The following is a 17,224-nucleotide window of genomic DNA, read 5'->3' as shown; positions in this document are numbered from 1 at the left end:
ACCATACACGAGAAATATGTGACAAATACACAAGCTTCAGTAACCGACTCGATCAACTGGAAGAAAGAGTATCAGCGACTGAAGATCAAATGAATGAAATGAAGCGATAAGAGAAGTCTAAAAAAAAAAGAGGAAAAAGAAATGAACAAAGCCTTCAAGAAGTGTGGGATAATGTGAAAAGACCAAATCTACATCTGATTGGGGTGCCTGAAAGTGAGGGGGAAAATGGAACCAAGTTGGAAAACACTCTGCAGGATATCATCCAGGAGAACTTCCCCAACCTAGTAAGGCAGGCCAACATTCAAATTCAGGAAATACAGAGAACGCCACAAAGATACTCCTCAAGAAGAGCAACTCCAAGACACATAATTGTCAGATTCCCCAAAGTTGAAATGAAGGAAAAAATGTTAAGGGCAGCCAGAGAGAAAGGTCGAGTTACCCACAAAGGGAAGCCCATCAGACTAACAGCAGATCTCTCTGCAGAAACTCTACAAGCCAGAAGAGAGTGGGAGCCAATATTCAACATTCTCAAAGAAAAGAATTTTCAACCCAGAATTTCATATCCAGCCAAACTAAGTTTCAGAAGTGAAGGAGAAATAAAATCCTTTACAGACAAGCAAATGCTTAGAGATTTTGTCAACACCAGGCCTGCCCTACAAGAGACCCTGAAGGAAGCACTAATCATGGAAAGGAACAACCAGTACCAGCCATTGCAAAAATATGCCAAAACATAAAGACCGTCGATGCTAGGAAGAAACTGCATCAACTAATGAGCAAAATAACCAGCTAATATCGTAATGACAGGATCAAGTTCACACATAACAATATTAACCTTAAGTGTAAATGGACTAAATGGTCCAATTAAAAGACACACACTGACAAATTGGATAAAGAGTGAACACTCATCACTTTGCTGTATTCAGGAGACCCATCTCACATGCAGAGACACACATAGGCTCAAAATAAAGGGATGGAGGAAAATCTACCAAGCAAATGGAGAACAAAAAAAAGCAGGGGTTGCAATCCTAGTCTCTGATAAAACAGACTTTAAACCATCAAAGATCAAAAGAGACAAAGAAGGCCATTACATAATGGTAAAGGGATCAATTCATCAGGAAGAGCGAACTATCCTAAATATATATGCACCCAATATGGGAGCCCGAGATTCATAAAGCAAGTCCTTAGAGACTTACAAAGAGACTTAGACTCCCATACAATAATAACTGGAGACTTCAACACCCCACTGTCAACATTGGACAGATCAAGAAGACAGAAAGTTAACAAGGATATCTAGGATTTGAACTCAACTCTGCACCAAGTGGACCTAATAGAAATCTTCAGAATGCTCCACCCCAAATCAACAGAATATACATTCTTCTCAGAACCACATCACACTTATTCCAAAATTGACCACATAATTGGAAGCAAAGCACTCCTCAGCAAATGTACAAGAACAGAAATTATAACAAACTGTCTCTCAGACCACAGTGCAATCAAACTAGAACTCAGGACAAAGAAACTCAATCAAGACTGCTCAACTACATGGAAATTGAACAACCTGCTCCTGAATGACTACTGGGTACACAACGAAATGAAGGCAGAAATAAAGATGTTCTTTGAAACCAATAAGAACAAAGATGCAACATACCAGAATCTCTGGGACACATTTAAAGCAGTGTGTAGAGGGAAATTTATAGCACTAAATGCCCACAAGAGAAAGCTGGAAAGATCTAAAATTGACACTCTAACATCACAATTAAAAGAACTAGAGAAGCAAGAGCAAACACATTCAAAGGCTAGCAGAAGGCAAGAAATAACTAAGATCAGAGCAGAACTGAAGGAGATAGAGACACAAAAAACCCTCCAAAAAACCAATGAATCCAGGAGTTGGTTTTTTGAAAAGATCAACAAAATTGATAGACTGCTAGCAAGACTAATAAAGAAGAAAAGAGAGAGCAATCAAATAGATAGACACAATAAAAATGATAAAGGGGATATCACCACTGACCCCACAGAAATACAAACTACCATCAGAGAATACTATAAACACCTCTATGCAAATAAACTAGAAAATCTAGAAGAAATGGATAATTTCCTAGACATTTACACTCTCCCAAGACTAAACCAGGAAGAAGTTGAATCCCTGAATAGACCAATAGCAGGCTCTGAAATTGAGGCAATAATTAATAGCCTACCAACCAAAAAAAGTCCAGGACTGGACAGATTCACAGCCGAATTCTACCAGAGGTACAAGGAGGAGCTGGTACCTTTCCTTCTGAAACTATTCCAATCAATAGATAAAGAGGGAATATTCCCTAACTCATTTTATGAGGCCAACATCATCCTGATACCAAAGCCTGGCAGAGACACAACAACAAAAAAGAGAATTTTAGACCAATATCCCTGATGAACATCGATGCAAAAATCCTCAATAAAATACTGGCAAACTGAATCCAGCAGCACATCAAAAAGCTTATCCACCATGATCAAGTGGGCTTCATCCGTGGGATGCAAGGCTGGTTCAACATACACAAATCAACAAACATAATCCAGCATATCAACAGAACCAAAGATAAAAACCACATGATTATCTCAATAGATGCAGAAAAGACCTTTGACAAAATTCAACAGCCCTTCATGCTAAAAACTCTCAATAAATTCGGTATTGATGGAACGTTTCTCAAAATAATAAGAGCTATGTATGATAAACCCACAACCAATATCATACTGAATGGGCAAAAACTGGAAGCATTCCCTTTGAAAACTGGCATAAGACAGGGATGCCCTCTCTCACCACTCCTATTCAACATAGGGTTGGAAGTTCTGGCTAGGGCAATCAGGTAAGAGAAAGAAATAAAGCGTATTCAGTTAGGAAAAGAAGAAGTCAAATTGTCCCTGTTTGCAGATGACATGATCGCATATTTAGAAAACCCCATCATCTCAGCCCAAAATCTCCTTAAGCTGATAAGCAACTTCAGCAAAGTCTCAGGATACAAAATTAATGTGCAAAAATCACAAGAATTCTTATACACCAGTAACACACAAACAGAGAGCCAAATCATGAATGAACTTCCATTCACAATTGCTTCAAAGAGAATAAAATACCTAGGAATCCAACTTACAAGGGATATAAAGGACCTCTTCAAGGAGAACTACAAACCACTGCTCAGTGAAATAAAAGAGGACACAAACAAATGGAAGAACATACCATGCTCATGGATAGGAAGAATCAATATTGTGAAAATGGCCATACTGCCCAAAGTAATTTATACATTCTTTATGATTCAATGCCATCCCCATCAAGCTACCAATGAGTTTCTTCACAGAATTGGAAAAAACTACTTTAAAGTTCATATGGAACCAAAAAAGCGCCTGCATTGCCAAGACAATCCTAAGTCAAAAGAACAAAGCTGGAGGCATCACGCTACCTGACTTCAAACTATACTACAAGGCTACAGTAACCAAAACATAGTACTGGCACCAAAACAGAGATATAGACCATGGAACAGAACAGAGTCCTCAGAAATAATACCACACATCTACAGCCATCTGATCTTTGACAAACCTGAGAAAAACAAGAAATGGGGAAAGGATTCCCTATTTAATAAATGGTGTTGGGAAAATTGGCTAGCCATAACTAGAAAGCTGAAACTGGATCCTTTCCTTACTCCTTATACGAAAATTAATTCAAGATGGATTAGAGACTTAAATGTTATAACTAATACCATAAAAACCCTAGAAGAAAACCTAGGTAATACCATTCAGGACATAGGCATGGGCAAGGACTTCATGTCTAAAACACCAAAAGAAACGGCAACAAAAGCCAAAATTGACAAATGGGATCTAATTAAACTAAAGAGCTTCTGTACAGCAAAAGAAACTACCATCAGAGTGAACAGGCAACCTACAGAATGGGAGAAAATTTTTGCAATCTACTCATCTGACAAAGGGCTAATATCCAGAACCTACAAAGAACTCAAACAAATTTACAAGAAAAAAGCAAACAACCCCATCCAAAAGTGGGCAAAGGATATGAACAGTCACTCCTCAAAAGAAGACATTTGTACAGCCAACAGACACATGAAAAAATGCTCGTCATCACTCACCATCAGAGAAATGCAAATCAAAACCACAATGAGATACCATCTCACACCAGTTAGAATGGCAATCCTTAAAAAGTCAGGAAACAACAGGTGCTGGAGAAGATGTGGAGAAATAGGAACACTTTTACACTGTTGGTGGGATTGTAAACTAGTTCAACCATTATGGAAAACAGTATGGCGATGCCTGAAGGATCTAGAACTAGAAGTACCATATGATCCAGCCATCACATTACTGGGTATATACCCAAAGGATTATAAATCATGCTGCTGTAAAGACACATGCACACATATGTTCATTGTGGCACTATTCACAATAGCAAAGACTTGGAATCAACCCAAATGTCCATCAGTGACAGACTGGATTAAGAAAATGTGGCACATATACACCATGGAATACTATGCAGCCACAAAAATGGATGATTTTGTGTCCTTTGTAGGGACATGGATGCAGCTGGAAACCATCATTCTCAGCAAACTATCACAAGAACAGAAAACCAAACACCGCATGTTCTCACTCATAGGTGGGAACTGAACAATGAGATCACTTGGGCTCGGGAAGGGGAACATCACACACCGGGGCCTATTATGGGGAGGGGAGTTCATTCATGATTTGGCTCTCTGCCTATTATGGGGAGGGATTGCATTGGGAGTTATACCTGATGTAAATGACGAGTTGCTGGGTGCTGACGAGTTGATGGGTGCAGCACACCAACATGGCACAAGTATACATATATAAGAAACCTGTGTGTTGTGCACATGTACCCTAGAACTTAAACTATAATAATAATAAAAAAAAAAGAATTGAAGAAGACCTCCAAAAAAAAAAAACTTAGTGGGAAAAACATAGGAAGACCTATGTAGTGAAACTGATAAAAGAATTACAGAATTAACCAGCACCTGGTAATAATGAGTGCTGACTGACAATCATTTCATGGAATAACACAAAAATATCAAATTATACTATAAAAAGCTTTGTCATAAAAATTATGACAGACAGTAGCTCAGAGGCAAATTAGACAGCTGAGCCTGAGGCACTCTAGTCGGCTTGTAATAAATCAAATATATGTCCAGTGAGACTAAAATATATACAGCTTCAACACAGTAAAAGGACTGGCAAAGTCATTAAGAATTATTGTTAGAGATACACAGCATCTGCACAAAATAATAATCATAATCAGAAATCCATCATGTTGACTGACCTTCCTCTCCACTATCTACCCAGAGGAAGAGAAAGTATTTGTTTAGGGTGCAGGAATTAAGAAAAAATTTCTCTCTGGGCCGGACATTTTGTGGCTCACAACTGTAATTCCAGCACTTTGGGAGGCCAAGGCGGGTGGATTGCTTGAGCTCAGGAATTCCAGACCAGCCTGGACAACATGGCGAAACCCCATCTCTACAAACACACATACACAAACACACACATGCACACACACACACACATACATAATTAGCCAGCGGCGGTGGCACACACCTGTAGTTCCAAGTTTCAGTTACTTGTGAGGATGAGGGGGAGGATCACCTGAGCCCAGGGAGGTTGAGGCTATAGAGAGGCGTGATCATGCCACTGCACTCCAGCCTTGGTGACAGAGTAAGACCCTGTCTAAAAAGAGAAAAAACAAAGATCTGTCTGCCTTCAAATTTATGAAAGGATTTACATTGAGTACCCATTCTTACCACTCTGATTTTTTTTTTTTAACTTTTCAGTTCAGGGGTACTTGTACAGGTTTGTTACACAGGTAAACTTGCATCATAGGGGTTTGTTGTACCGATTATTTCATCACCCGGATAGAGGCCTAGTACACATTAGTTATTTTCCCTGATATCTGTTGTTCCCCTCTATGTGTCCATATGCTCTCACCACTCTGATTTTGTATTTGTAAGTATTTCTCCTTCTCACATGTTGCTTTTAGTTTGCCTTTTCCTCCTTTTTCTTTTCCAGTTTAGTTCTGACTATATTCAGTTATTTATAGTATAGTGTTCATGACTGTCATGATAATCACTGGTCCTTATGAGTCTCCTTAGTTTCTGTATCTGTTATATATTTATCAATTATTTCCAGCACCATTCATTTACTTCCTTCAACCAAACTTCCAAGTTGCATATAGATTTATCTATGATATATAATAGTATTATATGTGACTATAACTTACAATTTAAAACAATGGTGTTAAACAAATTTTCTCTATTGTACTCTTTCCATTCAAATTATGTATCTTGATATTCATGTTGCTATACAGTCTAAGTCTATTCCTTCTATCCTGTACATAGTATCCCAAAGCATACATATGGCACATTTGCTTATCCAATACACCTAGCAGCAACAAACATCTGCATATCAGCCTCCCTGCACACCATGGGAATGTGTCCCAGGAGTAGATATCCAATAGCAAAATGACTATGCTTTGCAATATGCACGTATATCAACTGATTTTTTTTTTTTATTTAATATTACTCTCACTCAGGGATTCAACTTCTTCCTGGTTTAGTCTTGGGAGAGTATGTGTCCAGGAATTTATCTATTTCTTTTAGATTTTCTAGTTTATCTGCATAGAGGTGTTTATAGTATTCTCTGATGGTAGTTTGTATTTTTGTGGGGTCGGTGGTGATATCCCCTTTATCATTTTTTATTGCATCTATTTGATTCTTCTCTCTTTTCTTCTTTATTAGTCTTGCTAGTGGTCTATCAATTTTGTTGACGTTTTCAAAAAACCAACTCCTGGATTCATTGATTTTTTGAAGGGTTTTTTGTGTCTCTTATCTCCTTCAGTTCTGCTCTGATCTTAGTTATTTCTTGCCTTCTGCTAGCTTTTGAATGTGTTTGCTCTTGCTTCTCTAGTTCTTTTAATTGTGATGTTAGGTGTCAATTTTAGATCTTTTCTGCTTTCTCTTGTGGGCATTTAGTGCTATAAATTTCCCTCCACACACTGCATTAAACGTGTCCCAGAGATTCTGGTATGTTGTGTCTTCGTTCTCATTGGTTTCAAAGAACATCTTTATTTCTGCCTTCATTTCGTTGTGTACCCAGTAGTCATTCAGGAGCAGGTTGTTCAATTTCCATGTAGTTGAGTGGTTTTGAGTGAGTTTCTTAATCCGGAGTTCTAGTTTGATTGCACTGTGGTCTGAGAGACAGTTTGTTATAATTTCTGTTCTTTCTATGTAGCACTTTCTAATTGGTTCTTGTTGATATAAAGAGTGTTGCTGCTCTCCACATAGCATTTTTACAACTGGAACTTTTTTTTAAAAAATCTTATTTTTTCATGAGAAGTACTTTGATTATTTTGATTTTTCAGTGTAAATAATCAAATGACATATAATTTGAAAATAAATTGTCCCTTCCTCTCAAATCTTGTGGATTTTTAAAATTTCTTCCTGTTGTTTTGCAGGATCCATCTAAAATCTCTCCATTTATTATTATGCTTGCTATAAGGTTTTAGTGTATATCTTCTCCTAGATTAAAGAATTTCCCTTTCTGCCTATTTGAGGGTGGAGGGTGGAGGGTGGAAGGATCAGGAAAAATAACTGATGGGTACTAGGCTTAATACATGAGTGATGAAATAATCTATACAACAAACCCCCGTGACACAAATTTACCTACGTAACAAACCTACACATGTTCCCTTGAACTTAAAACTTAAAAAATTAAAAATAAAAGAATTTCCCTTTATAATCCCAGCTTTCTGAGAGCTTCCTATCATCTATTTTTTTTATTTTATTGTGTTTTTATTCACCTATGGAATTGATTATAGTTTTTTAGTCTTTTTATGATTAATTGCACAGATAGTTTGTGTAAATGTTTATTACTTTTGCTGCTAACACAAATGCCCATGATAGAAAATGTACAACATATAGCCAATTTTTAAAAAGAAAATAGTCACTAATAATCTCAACACTCAGAGAAAATGTCTTAATAATTTTGTATATTTCCTTCCAGGTTTTTTTTTCTTATTTACGCACATTTACATATTTTTTAGATAAAATTTGGAGTACATGTGGCCTGAGAAGCTTGCACTCTTTTGTTCATTTAAAATTGTATTGTGAAAATTTTGCGGAATCATTGCTAGTATTATACGTGTGTAGCCTGTATCAAAGATATTTCAACAATTGCATATATTAAATATTTAGGTTGCTTTCAATGCTGATACTTAATGCTCTTTACATAAATGCTTATTAAAACAAGTCTGTTGTTCAAAAACCCTGGATTTCTAGGGAACATATTTATTGAGACTGTGTCATATGAGTTTTCAAAAATTTCCTTAGAAATAGTACTAAGTTCCTTTTCAAAAATATAATAGCAAATACAGCATTTAGCTGGGCATGGTGGCATGCACCTGTGGTCCCAGCTACTCAGGAGGCTAAGGCAAGAGGCTCACCTGAGCCTGGGAAGTCGAGGCTGCAGAGAGTCATGATCATACAACTGCACTCCAGCATGAACGACAGAGTGAGACTCTGTCTCAAAAAAAAATTTTTTCATTTATATGTATATAATATATATTATACATTTATAATAGCAGTTAACAATGATTCCAGCCAAATACAAGAGTGCTCATGTAATCATACTTGTCAAATTTGAGTAAGTGCAATAAAGAAATTATTAACCAAAATCTTACTTTCTCCTACCCATAAATATGACACTATTTTACAGTTTGAAAGAATGTTTAAAACAGAATTACATATTCATAAATGTAGAAATGAAATTCAATGCTAAGTAGCCTAAATGATGCAGTACTTTGAAAACTATTAATATATTTGTTGTCTCAGCAAAAACATATATCAACAATAACTAGTTAATACATTGACAATTGCATTTAATATTCAGTAACCTGGCTCTCTCCCTCTAACTCTACATAATCTGAGTTTTGGCCCTTTTTTAAATAGCTATTCTCTTTCACTTGTGTCTTTACCAGTACTGTTTATATTTTCAGTTGTTCAGAGACCTAACTTTTGGCTGTATTTATCATCTGTATTTCTTGTTTGCTTCCTGTTACATTAGTTTCTGCATTTCTCTTTAACATTTTCTTCCTTCTGCTTATTTTGGCTTTATTACATGAGTCTCTTTTTACTTTTTAAGATACTTAGCTTTGAATGTTAAATCTTTTACCCCAATGTGGGTATTTAAGACTGTAGACACTCTCCTAAATATGACATTAATAGCAACCTACTGGCCGGGCGCGGTGGCTCAAGCCTGTAATCCCAGCACTTTGGGAGGCCTAGACGGGTGGATCACGAGGTCAAGAGATCGAGACCATCCTGGTGAACATGGTGAAACCCCGTCTCTACTAAAAAATACAAAAAACTAGCCGGGCGAGGTGGCGGCGCCTGTAGTCCCAGCTACTCGGGAGGCTGAGGCAGGAGAATGGCGTGAACCCGGGAGGCGGAGCTTGCAGTGAGCTGAGATCCGGCCACTGCAATTCCAGCCCGGGAGACAGAGCGAGACTCCGTCTCAAAAAAAAAAAAAAAAAAAAATAGCAACCTACAAACTTTTAACGATAAATACTACTAAAAACATACTGTATTACATTATAGACTGGGGGCTATTAATGCTCAGAAATTTAATGAGGTTTATTTTATACCCTATATGAAACATGAGCTATTTTAATAAATTTTCTGCATAGGCTTGAAAATAGTACATTCTCTAATTCTTCAATTTAATATTATGCATGTCAGTTTGAACAAGTTTAGTAAGTATGCTGTTCAAATAATCTGCAGTTTCATTGGTTTTATTATACACCTAGTTGAGCAGTTACTGAGTTATTTTAAAATATTGTAATATGATCGTAGATAGTCCTTGTGAGTTTATAAATATCGGCTTTATGTATTATTAGACTAAGTTATTTAGTGTACACCAGGTTAGGACTGTTGCATCTTCCTGGACTATATAATTTTTTACTATTTTCTAATGATTTTTGTCGTATATATATATACATGTATATATTATCTGTGTCTGTGTGTGTATAGAGAGAAAAATGTAGATCCCTCTTAGAAAAAAATATAAAATTGTATTCTTAATCCTACTTGACAAACCTTGTATGTTACTTTCATCCTTTCACATTTATTGTAATTAACAACATATTTTAGTGTAGTGTTGCCATTCATATTGTACTGTTTGTCTTCCTATTTCAATTTATTTTTCTATGTTTCTGACTACTTATAGATTGATCAAGAGGTTATATCCTTTCTTTTATTCCACTCCTACAAATTAATAAAATATACTCTCTAAACTTTTTTTGTGTTCGCCTTAGATATCTTAACAGGCACACTTACTATATAAATTTAGTGATCTTTACCTTTCCTTCAAGCAACAGATGGATCTTTAATGATTTAACTCTGTTCATTCTTTGCCAATTTATGTTATTTTTTCCAGTATTTTAGTTTCATCTTTTACTTAAACCCCGTAAGTCAGATATTATTTTATGATTTCATAAGGTCATTGCTAATTTAGGTGTACCTATATATTTTTCAACATCTTTGCTCATAATTTTTTCCCTTATTTTTAGCATCTTTAGATTACTTTCTTTTGTATCAGGCCAGTGATGTATTTTTAAAACTTATTTTTATGTTTAATCTAGCATTTTTAAATTAATGGATCTCCCAGAGTAATTAGACTCTTGTTTTATCTGAAATTATTTATATTCTTTACTTTTTTAAATTATTCAAATAAGTTTTACTTGAAACCAGACGCTAATTTTTAAATACACTATTTGATTCAATTAGCTAATATATTATTGAAGACTATTGCATCTATGTTCATAAATGAAATTGGCCTATAATTTTGTACAACCATATCTAGTTTTGCTACCAAATTCTGCTATCCTCAAAAAACACTTCCTGCTTGTCTTTCACTGAGCCTATTATTTAATTGAACTATGAGAAAACATGCAAACCTAAAATATGAAGCCAAGTAAGGGATAGATAGAAATTCGAGGGGGTTTAGAAGTTTAAACAGTGCTTGACCAAAAAAAAAATGAGCCAACATTTGCAAAAACAAATTTTACTGACATTCCCAACTTACTGTTCTTCATTATGAAATGTGAGTCGATTATATACCAACTTTTTAGGAATATCAAATAATAGGAGACAAACTTGACTGAAACTTTTACTGTTTTATAAACTAGGAAAGATTGTCAAAATGTATATGTTCATATAAATATAAACATAAATGTATATATTTAGTATGTTAAATATTAACAAAATTTGTTGTATTATAAGCATAAATTATAAGATATATATTTAGATAAATGCTTGACTACATTCATCTAAATAGAATTACAAATTTGGGAAAATAGATACTGCAGAGTATGGCTTTTCCATTTCTTAAAAAAAAGTATTGAACTCGCTCTTAGAAGAGTTTTAAAATTTCCAGCTGATATTCACAAAGGCATGATTTAGCGCAGTATTCTCTTTTCCTGTGTTGGCACAGTATCTGGCATGTGGAAGTTACTATGTATTCATACACTTTTATTGTGATAACATCCCTCACTTTTTCCCTAGCCTTAGAATAACGGTCAAGAAACTATTGTATTTTTCCTATCATTGAACTATTCCAGAGATACTGGTACTTGTTCGATCTCTATCTCTTTCACTCACAAAGCACGAAAATGTCTTCTTGACCTCAGTTTTTCTTCTTGACAATAAAAAAGCTATTTACAGTATGACATAATATATTGACTCATTAATTAGCCTTAACTGATCACAATTGATTAGTTTGACAAGCAAATGACTTAATAGAAACAATTCTATAAGCAGTGATAAATAGAACTAAAAGTATAAAATTATGAATGTGATTAAAAATACTTTCACCATGATCAAAAAAATCAAATAAGAATACAGTAGGTGTTTAGTTTTAAGCTCTCTATGTAATAAGTGGATTTAAAATATTTTCTTTCTTTCTTTGTTTTGTTTCTGATGCCAGGCCTGGAGTGCAATGACGGAATCACAGCTTATTGCATCCTCAAATTCCTGGACTCAAGCCTTCTTCTTCTCAAGCCTTCTTCCTCAGCCTCCTGAGTAGCTGGGACTACAAATGTGCACCACCATGCCCAGCCAATTTTTAAAATTTTTTGTAGCTACCAGGTCTCACTATATTTCTCAGGCTGGTCTCAATTTCCTGGACCCAAGCAATTATCTTTCACCACTTCCCAAAGTGTTAGAATTACAGTCATGAGCCACCATGCCCAATAAAATATATTTTCTTATTGTTCTGCAACAGGTAGGTGGACCATTAAATTTTGTGATTAATTTTATGAGGAGAAAAGTAAAACTATAGCAAATAGATATTTGCTGAAGTAGTAAATAGAAAACTCATACTCACTTGCAAGAGAATTCTGGAAACCAACTGATAGCTTTAACTCTGATTTCTTTCCCTAGATAACTTTTATTCAATACATGGAAAGTAAAACAACTCAGGTGGAAACAGATCAAAACATTTGAAGAAAGTAATGTCATCGAATTTATGAGAAAGGAGCGCTGACTAGTGAGAGGGAAAAGAAGAAAACAGTCAAGAATTATGTGCCTAAATACTTCACCCTGAACACTATTCATGTTATACAATGAAAAACTGTGGATGAATCTTGACATTATTTATCTGGCTTGATATCTCTCTCAATACAACAGATTTTGAAAGCCGACTTCTATTTGAGGATATAAATACATATTTTTCCTTTTTGTCCAAATCAAGGAAGCATCAAGCACTTAAATAAAAGACACTAAAAATTGTCACTGAACATATCACACAATATAAGCAGCAACTCTGATAAACTAAATTGTCATTTTTTTTAATTTTTTTTAAGATACAGGTAGAAGCATGGATCCAAAGTAACACCAATGTATTACAGATGTCAGTTGTTCTAAGTGTAGTATAATGAATATCCCATCATTATCATCATCTTCTATTCTCTAGGTACCATAGAAAACCAGAATTAAGCAATCTTTTATATTCCATATGTATTTGTCTTGGAATTATTTTGATATAATAGAATTTGGTGGTTAAGGATATGGCTTGGCCGGGCGCGGTGGCTCAAGCCTGTAATCCCAGCACTTTGGGAGGCCGAGACGGGCGGATCACGAGGGCAGGAGATCGAGAGACGATCCCGGCTAACACGGTGAAACCCCGTCTCTACTAAAAAAATACAAAAAAACTAGCCGGGCGAGGTGGCGGGCGCCTGTAGTCCCAGCTACTCGGGAGGCTGAGGCAGGAGAACGGCGTAAACCCGGGAGGCGGAGCTTGCAGTGAGCTGAGATCCGGCCACTGCACTCCAGCCTGGGTGACAGAGCAAGACTCCGTCTCAAAAAAAAAAAAAAAAAAAAAAAAAAAAAAAAAAAAAAAAAAAGGATATGGCTTGACCCAGATTATCCCTGTTCAAATAGTGGCCTCAACACTTCCTCACTGTGTGACATGCTCTGGTGAATTAATTTGCTCACTGTGCTTCGGTTGTTGAAACTATCAGGAAACTTTTTTTCTTAATAATGGTACCACCCTTAAAGGGTCATTTTGAGGGTAAAATAAAGCATATCAAGTGCTTGGAGACATACAGCACTTAGAAAACAAATTTTGCTGTTTTATTATTGTGAATACTTGAATACATTATTATTTTTTATTACTATTAACATTGTTCTTAATCCTTAACTTTTCCCCCTTTTTGTCCTTCCTGGGAGATAGAAATATTAACAATTTGAGGTTGTTATGACTGTGGTGTAACTATACAACTTGCTGATTCTGAAATAATTTATTCTTTTTCACTCTCTACCCCTGGAGTCTATATCAAGTTAAAGTCTCTTGTTTTTGAAAGTAAAAAAAAAAAAGATATACATAATGAATAAATAAAGCATATAGTTAATATTTCACAACTAACCTTTAGCAGAAAAAGACTGTCAAATTATCTTCCATGTAATTCATCACTGTCCTTTATTTTCTGAAAAAGTGGAGAGATGTCCTTGATCCACACAGCTTCACAGGACATATTTGATTAGTTCCTAAGGATACACATGAAATGTCAAGGAAATATTACTACTAGGGATTTTAATACCTTAATGAGATCCTTTTATTCTCCCTTCCTCTGCTCTATTACCTTTCCTTATGGATCCCAGTTGCTTATTACTTTGGCAACAATAGATGATGTTACTGATGTGACTACAGAGTCTCTAGACTAAAATTTAAGTTCTTTAGCTGATGATAAAATTGTCAGAAATTCATTGTAACAAAGATGTTCATTTTTTCTCCCACTTCTTTGCTCTTAGGACCTTTACAAAGGCTTACTCTACAACCTCCAAGTCCCAACCAGAAACTTGAATTCAGAATTATGAGAAAAGAATATGCACTTGGGAACCATATAGGCTGAGCTAACTTAATGCTGTGGTGGATAAACAAAACATATTTGAATAGTTCCTAGTATAATGTTCAGTTTTAAAAAAAGTACTCAATTAACCTTAATTTCTTTTTCTGCTTCTTTTCTTTTGAAGTGTCACTTTTTTGCCCTTAATTGTGCTCTGTATTTTAGATGTCTTCCAATTGTCAAAAGTCTTATCTATCCTTCTTACCCAACTCACCTTTCACCTTCTTAACTAAGCCTCCTAATATCACTATTAAAGAATTTGAATTTTTTAGTTCTTTGAGAGTAGTAACAATATCTTCTGTCAGAGTTTCTAAAAGAGTAAGTGGCTTGAACACAATGAAAAAGTAAATTCCTTTGAATGAACTATTTGAAACTGGAATGTGAATTTGGGTGTGAGGTCAAGAATACTGGCATGCATAAGGATCCAACTTGTGCTGCGTAGAAATCAAATAGGCTGTATCAAAAGTAAACCAAGATGCAGCTGGAAGCCATTATCCTAAGCAAATTAATACAGGAATAGAAAACCAAATACCACATGCTCTCACTGATAAGTGGGAGCTAAGTATTGAGTACACATGGACATAAAGATGGGGATGATAGAAACTGGGACTATAGGGGAGAGATAAAAAGGGGAAATGGGCTGGAAAACTACTTATTAGCTAATTGAGTACTATGCTCACTACCAGTGTACCGGGATCATCTGTATTCCAAATTTCAGCATCACAAAACATTCCCATGTAACAAACCTGCACATATACCCTTAATCTAAAATAAAAGTTGAATTTTTTTTTATTTTACTTTAAGTTGTGGAATACACGTGTAGAATGTGGAGGCTTGTTACATAGGTATACGTGTGTCATGGTGGTTTGCTGCACCTATTGATCTGTACTTTAAGTTCCCTCCCCTCGTCCCCCCACCCCCCAACAGGCCCTGGTGTTTGTTGTTCTCCTCCCTGTGTCCATGTGTTCTCATTGTTCAAATTCCACTTAAGCAAGCATGCAGTGTTTGCTTTTCTCTTCCTGTGTTAGTTTGCTGAGGATGATGGCTTCCAACTTCATCCATATCCTGGCAAAGAGCATATTCTCACTCCTTTTTATGGCTTCATAGTATTCCATGGTATACTATGGAATGTACCACATTTTCTTTATCCAGTCTATCACTGATGGGCATTTGAGTTTTTTTTTTTTTTTTTTTTTTAAAGTAAACCAAGGTTCTAATATTGGGGGGCAAGCACATAATAAAAGCACAAACTTTTAACTATTAAGTGGGAGTCTCAACATGAACCTTTAGCCTTAGAGAGCAAAACCAGTGCAGGGAAATTTTCTTAAACATGAATAGCACATTGTTCATATACTATGACTCTGTTTTTTCTACTAAACTTTTCTATTGCTCTGCAGCTAGAAGGTACTTATTTAGACTTTATGTAAATAATATTATTTCTACCTACTGAACTCTTGCTAGAATGGCCTGCTAGCATTTGTAGTTCTATATTCACATAATTATGGTACTCGTACATTCCAGTTTGCATGACAAATAAATTCTACAGTTTTCTTAGCAGGGACTTCTATGATAAGGGGGGAAAATGCCTAAGGATGTGACTGAAATAACTACATTGCAGAAATAACTAAAAATAAGACCACCAAAACTATGAACATTGATTCTATACAGGAAATAAATTATTCTGGAACAAAAATAAATTTTCAGAAATATGTACAATGAATATCAGGGTAATAATAAATACCAGAAAAATCAAAATGCAATTATGTAAAATGTTATTTTGGCACTGAAAGATTAAGTAACAGCTATATTATGAGAAGGATTGGATTTGCAAAGAGTGAAATGTAGGGAAGATTTCAAAAGTAGTAGGATATTCAAAGGTTAACAATTGTTGCATGTAGGAGTAAGGGAGGTGAATAAATTAAAATCATTTCAAGTATCCATGCAACCACTGAAATGATTCATTTTATTATTTGTCAATTTACAAGAATGTTGGTTGTAAAATACACAAGCAAGCCAAAAATTAAAAAATGTCAAATTTTTTAAAGCATGTAGACCCATTGTTAACAGTGTTTTGAGATTTTCTGTGTTTGTTTTTCTTTGTTTGGTTTGGTTTTAGGCAGTTATAACCATTTGATAGTTTCAGGTTCCTTTCAACAAAAAGATAAGCATAAATGGGACCTTTTTTCAACTTTTCTTTATGGTGCAATAATTATTTTATTGTCCATTTTTCACAATTTGCAAACAAGATTAGAGTACAATAAATAACTTGGAACATATATGACTATATATATATATGTCTGTATATATTTACAAAGTATACCTATAGTTTTAGAAATAAAATTACTGAAATAAAAGGTAAAAACATTTTACATATTTATATATTTCACAAAATTTCTCTAAAAATTATTCGAATATAGAATACTAGAGTGTTATACACCTACTAGAGCAGTGGCCTTCTGCTCATATTTTCAATAACGCAATCAATATTTTTTAAATGTTGATTTTAAGTGTTGTTAAAATGTTCCAATGGAAGCACTTTTTCCTCTCTCTCCAGTACAGCAAAAGTGAAAGGATTATTTCTATAACAAGGCCAACAAGAGAGAAGACATACGTGCAAATGTAAATCCCAACTAAGAAAACAGCTCAAACTCTCACAGAAGGTTTATAGTGAAAAACGTAGTCCACATAATAATTAAAATAATATTCTGTTATGCATAAATTCTTTGTAGGTTTTCTCCAACTAGTCCAAAGATGAACTTCTCCTCACTTTAGAGAAAAATTGTGCTGAATCAG

Source organism: Macaca thibetana, chromosome 6, assembly GCF_024542745.1.
Source record: "Macaca thibetana thibetana isolate TM-01 chromosome 6, ASM2454274v1, whole genome shotgun sequence".
NCBI classification, from domain to species: Eukaryota; Metazoa; Chordata; class Mammalia; order Primates; family Cercopithecidae; genus Macaca; species Macaca thibetana.
This window is presented reverse-complemented; position numbering follows the sequence as displayed.